Below are 5,887 nucleotides of genomic sequence, written 5' to 3' on the forward strand. Positions count from 1 at the left end.
TTAACATGCAAAATGCCATAACAAGCCAAGGCTCTGGGCATAATTTTCTTATTCTACAATTCTTCTGTGGTTAATTAGAGAGATTTCAGAAGTGAAAAGGTTTCAATAGCAAATACGAGAAGAAAGGATTTCTTTTTCTTTTGTTTTCTTTATTTGTCTGCTTCATTTGTGTGTTTATCTTCATTGATATCAGCAATTTCCAAATGACTGAAACTGGACCTCTCCAAACGGAGTCTGCCTCTGTAGGGCAGTCAAGACCCTGTATGTCAGACACTCTATGGGCAGGCTTTGTCCCCACATCCAAACCCTGCGTTTCTCTCATCAGCCACCTGGGTCTTCCAGTGCCTTTCCTCAAATCCGAGTTTTCTCCACTACAGTCTGGAGTTGCAGCTTTCAGTCCGTTGGCACCAGTTTCCACTTGTTTCACTTGGGGAATGAACTGCACCCAGACACAGCATTTTCTTTGTAGCCAAAAACAGAGACCAAAGGAAGGCATGATTCAATAGAAAATAAAATACTCTGTTGTAGATGAAGTCCACCTTATCTCCTCTGAAGTCCACTCTCCACAGAGGACAGCCTTAGTCCAAAGGAAAACACATTTTTTTGCCAAGCACACATCCCAGGAACCCCCAAAGCACTCCCTGCACCAGAGTCTGTTTGTTCATATGCACTCACAGCGAGTCACACGCTGAAGTCACGAGCTCCCTCCATTCACAGAAGGAAGCAAAGAGACAAAGTGCTCTCTTTTTCATAGCCAAATGTGCACTAACCCCAGGGTGTCTGGGTTACTGGAGCATCTTCAGGCAGACTCTGCAACATCCAGACCCACTCATTGCTCCTCCTCCTACAGCGCTGGACAGCTTGGGTGCAATTGTCCAGGCTTCCTTTTCTCCCTGAGGGAAAGAAATCAGTTTTCTCCACTGAGATGCTTTGCCCTACCATGCCTGTCCACCAGTTGCGGCTCCAGAACTGCTCCCATCAGCCCGGGGTCACATTTCCCAGTCCCACATCGAGGCTACAGCTATGCCTCGGAATTTGGGAGGCAGTGGGCACCTCTGTGTGGGCATCAGCCCCTGAACGACGATGTTAGGCAGAAGTTGAAACATATGTAGAAAAGACCTCGGTGTAATAAGTGCGTCAGAAGTCTTCATTTTCAAAACTTAGATGCTGTTCTGGAAATTGTCATAATTTTTTTGCATATGTCCTGGACAAGGACCAGACAGCTAAGGACACTTTGTCTCCCTCTGGCTGTTTTCCTCTGGAGTTATGCCTTGAGGCACAATGGCTGAGGAGAACTTGTTCATGAAACATGAGGCAAAGAGGATGTGAAGCGTACATCTGTCTCCACCTACTCTTACTGAGATAAGCTGTGACCACACTTTGTCTTTATTTCTTCAACTGTTCTTGAAATAGTGTTGAGTTCTTGAATTCTCTTCCAAGTTTCAAGCAAATTTTGATAGAGAAGCCTGCTGTACTTGGAGGGTGCTGCCCTTGAAGACCAGGTATACTTAGCTTTGCTGCCCACCAGTGCTGCTGACCATGGGATGCCGGCTACCTCTCCCCAGAATAAGTCTGCTCCACTGATGACCTGCAGTTCTCTACTCTCCTTTCTCCCTCTCCTCAGGAGCTCATGCCCCACCATTTCAGGGTCACAGCAGCCAGTCTTCACGTCCCTGAGCAGCTTTGCTTACTTGCAAGTATCAGATCTGGGTTTGCATGGCCCTTGGTGGCTCACCTGGCAGCTGTGCTATGAAGATTTCCCAAAACTGCCTGGACTGTTTGCATCCTGCGGCATTGCCCTTCCAGACAATGCCGGGTCATTAAAGTCTCCATGGAGGACCAGGCTTCTACATCCAGAGGCTTCCTTGGGGTGCTTAGAAAAGACTACGCCAACTCCCCCACCCTAACAGTGGCTTCCTTATCTCCCACCACAACAGCACCGTTACTGCCAACCTTGCCACGCTGTGGTGGTGGCAATCCGTGGCTGGCACAAAGGCACCGAACCTGTCTGCAGGGCTGTCTGGAGTGTCTGTCCCACACTGTCTCGGAACAGGGATGGCTTTCCTGTGCAGTACCTGCCTGCTACATGTAACTGTGTGTGAGAGCCTTGGCATCTCACAAAAACTACAGGCCTCTGTTGGGACATCAAAGAGAGGAACCGCCTGGAATCTCATGAGGCAACGTGGGGATAAAAACCATCGCTATAGTCGATGGAGATCTAGTCAACCCAGCCGACAGAAAAGAGAGAGAAACTGAGCTCTCCCTGTGCTACAGGACACCATTTGGGTGGATGGCAGCATAGGCTGCAAAGAAAACAGTAAATAGGGACAGGTACAGTTCTCTTTGACTGTCCTTGGACAACCTCTGGCACTCAGATGTCACCAGGTGTTTCATCAGAACAGCCAGCTCCTGCCCTACATCTTCATTAATTACCATGGCAGCTGAGACAAGGAGCTCACATGCAGGTACCTCTTTAATGCCTGCCTGAAGTGAGGCAAGAGGAGTGCCACCTCCTGTGGGTCTGTGCCAGGCATGGGAGGGAGCTGAGTCCCCTTCCAGTGCTAGCAATAGAAACGCAGGATGAGATGCCTCCATTGACTCAGCTGAATCCTGTCCCCCACCAGGAGTAAAGGAGGTCCCTGCCTGCCATTGTCTGCATGTCTTGCCTAACAATTAGACAAGAAAGTAGTCTGAGTATCCTGGACAGGTCTTCCAGAGCTGGCACATGCCATGGCTAACAGGACCTGCCTTGATGTCTGTCTTGGCTTCCCTGGGGTGGAGAAGGAGGACGTGCTCCCAAGTAAGGCTTCCCTGCTGCACCGTCAGAGGCAAAGGTCATGATGGCTGCCTTCTTCTGGGGATGGCTTCAGGGGTGGGAAGCTGTGTGTGTAGCCAGGGGTACCCTGGGCTGTCCTTCAGAACAGGGTCCCCGTACTCCAGGGAGCCCCCTGTGTGCCGGGGCAGGGACTTTGCCCCCTGCCAGGATCCCCACTCAGCCTGCCCACAGATCTGCCCACGCTGCTGTGGGGAGAAGGTGTGAGTGGAAGGAGGGATCCCTGGCAGGGTAGAATCATAGAGTCATGGAACGGTTAGAGTAGGAAAGAACCTTGAAGATCACCTTGTTCCCACCCCCCTGGTCCTGGGCAAGGGCACCTCGACGTACACCATGTTGCTCAAAGCCCTGTGCAGCACGGCCTTGAACATTTCCAGGGATGGGGCATCAAAATCCTCTCTGGGCAACCTCTTCCAGTGTCTCACCACCTCAGAGTAAAGAATTTCTTAATAATATCTAATCTAAATCTATGCACTTTCAATTTAAAATCATTACCCCTCATCTTATCGCTGCACTCCCCGATAAAGAGTCCCTTTCCACCTTTCCTGCAGGCCCCCTATAGTTACTGACAGACTGCTCTACGGTCCCCACAGAGCCTTCTCTTCTCCAGGCTGAGCAACCCCAAGTCTCTCAGCCTGTCTTCACAGCAGAGGTGCTCCAGCCCTCTGTTCATCTTTGTGCCCCTCCTATGCACCCACTCAACAGGTCACAGAATCACAGAACGGGAGTGGTTGGAAGGGATGTCTGGAGATCCTCTAGTCCAACCCCTTTCCAGAGCAGGTTCAGCTACAGCAGGTTGCACAGAACGGTGTCCAGGTGGGTTTTGAATGTCTCCAGAGTCAGAGACTCCCCCACCTCTGTGGGCAGTCTGTGCCAGTGCTCTGACACCCTCAAAACAAAGAAGTTGCTCCTCATGTTTCGGTGGAACTCCCTAGCCTGCAAGACTATGATCTAATTGGCATTGTGGAGACGTGGTGGGATGGCTCCTATGACTGTAGTGTTGGAATGGATGGGTACAGGCCCTTAAGGAAGGACAAGCAGGGGAGACAAGGAGGGGGTGTCACCCTCTATGTCAAGGACCAGCTGGAGTGCATGGAGCTCTGCCTGGGGACAGATAAGGAGCCGACCGAGAGCTTATAGGTCAAGATTTAAGGGAGGGCACGGAGATGTGATATTACAGGGGGGTTCTGCAAGAGGCCACCTGAGCAGGAAGACCGAGTGGATAAGGCCCTCTATAGAACATGAGGAGCAGCCTCACGTTCACAAGCCCTGGTCCTCAGAGGGAACTTCAGCCACCCCAATATCTGTTGGAAGGACAGAACACCAGCGCACAGGCAAATCAGGAGCTTCCTGGAACGCATTGACAATAACATCCTTCTCCAAGTGACAGAGGAGCCAATGAAGAGAGGTTCCATGCTGGACTTTGTTCTCACCAACAAAGAGGGGCCAGTGGGGAATGTCATGGTCAAGGGCAGCCTTGGCTGCAGTGACCTTGAGATGGCAGAGTCTGAGATCTTTAAGGTGGCGAGGAGGGCGCACAGTAAGCACGCTACCCTGGACTTCAGGAGAGCAGACAAAGCCCTGGAAGGAAGAGGGGCTCAAGAAAGTTGGCTAATATCCAAGGGCTACCTCTGCCACGCTCAGGAGTGATGCATGCCACCAAAGAGGAAGCCAGGCAGAGACACCAGTAAACCTGAGCGGATGACCAAGGAGCTCCTGCTCAATCTCAAAGAGAAAAAGGAAGCCTACAGAGGGTGGAAGCAAGGACAGGTAGTGTGGGAGGAAACAGGGAAATTGTCCGTGCAGCCAGGGATCAGGTTAGCAAAGCTAAAGCCCAGGTGGAGGTGAATCTGGCCAGGGGCATCAGGGGCAACAAGAAAGCCTTCTATAGGTATGTCGGTGACAGAAGGAAGACTAGGGAACATGTGGGCCCACTCGGGAAGGAAAGGGGAGACCTGGTCACCTGGGACATGGAGAAGGCTGAGATACTCAACGACGTCTTTGCCTCCGTCTTCCCTGGAAAGGGCTCTAGTACTGACATTTTCCTCTCCCAGGCACTTCCCAGCCCTCTCCAGCTCTGCCCACCTCCTCTGCCCTCTCCCCAGGACAGCCCAGCCCAGCAGCCCAGTCTGGGCTGGCCCCACAGCACTGCCCGCCACAGGCTGATGCAGAGCTCTGGGCACTCATCGCACAGCCCCAGCTCCTCCCAAGGGCACAGCAGCTCCTGGGGGACAGACAAGGAGGTCAGCCTGCCCATCAGCCCCGGGGCTCGTGCTGGTTCTGAGGGAAGGAGGAAAAAGAGGCTGGTTACTCTCTGCCTCTCCAGAATTCATATTGTGTGTGATCCCCAGCCCTGACTGAATTTGCCCCCTTCTCTCCCCAGGCAGCCCCATGCCCCAGGACAGCACAGCAGTCCTGGCCCTGGGGTTCCCTCAGGCAGCTCCTGCGTCTCCCCTGTCTCCCCTCCCTGTGCCTGTTGAGTCACTCATGACTCCCTCGGCACTGCAGAGTCCTTGTGCGTGGACACAGTGATTCAGGGCTTTATTTTGGTGGACTTCACCTTTGAGGCTGTTTCACCTTCTGAGTCTTTATCCGTTCCAGCCCAAGGGCACGTGTTGAGTCCCTAATCCCGCCTCTCCTCCCACTTCCAATGCATTTCCAGAATGTCTGGCATATGCCGTCAGTCCTGTCATACGTGAAGAAGACTGAGAAGATAATGGGAGCTCATGGACCATCTCCCATGCCATTGGACACAAAGAAGAGCGCTTTTAAATCCAGAACATTTGGTGCAGTGGAACCCAATAGTACCATGAGCTTAGCTCCAAAAACATTGAGAACACAAGGAGAAGAGACTTCTTAAAAGACCAATTCCTTCAACATGTTTTTGGCAGGAACTTTGGAGGAATAGCCCATCCTTCAGGCACTGCACTTGGGAGATGCCCTTTTATTGAAGAGCAATTATCTGACAGGCCACACCTGACACAGTGTTGTGCACAGATAAGACACAGTAAGACCAAGCCTCAAGAGAAGCAGAGTAAAGCAAGTGGGGGCAGG

The sequence above is a fragment of the Vanellus vanellus genome (assembly GCF_965231255.1).
Source record: "Vanellus vanellus genome assembly, contig: HAP1_SCAFFOLD_45, whole genome shotgun sequence".
Classification (NCBI taxonomy): Eukaryota; Metazoa; Chordata; class Aves; order Charadriiformes; family Charadriidae; genus Vanellus; species Vanellus vanellus.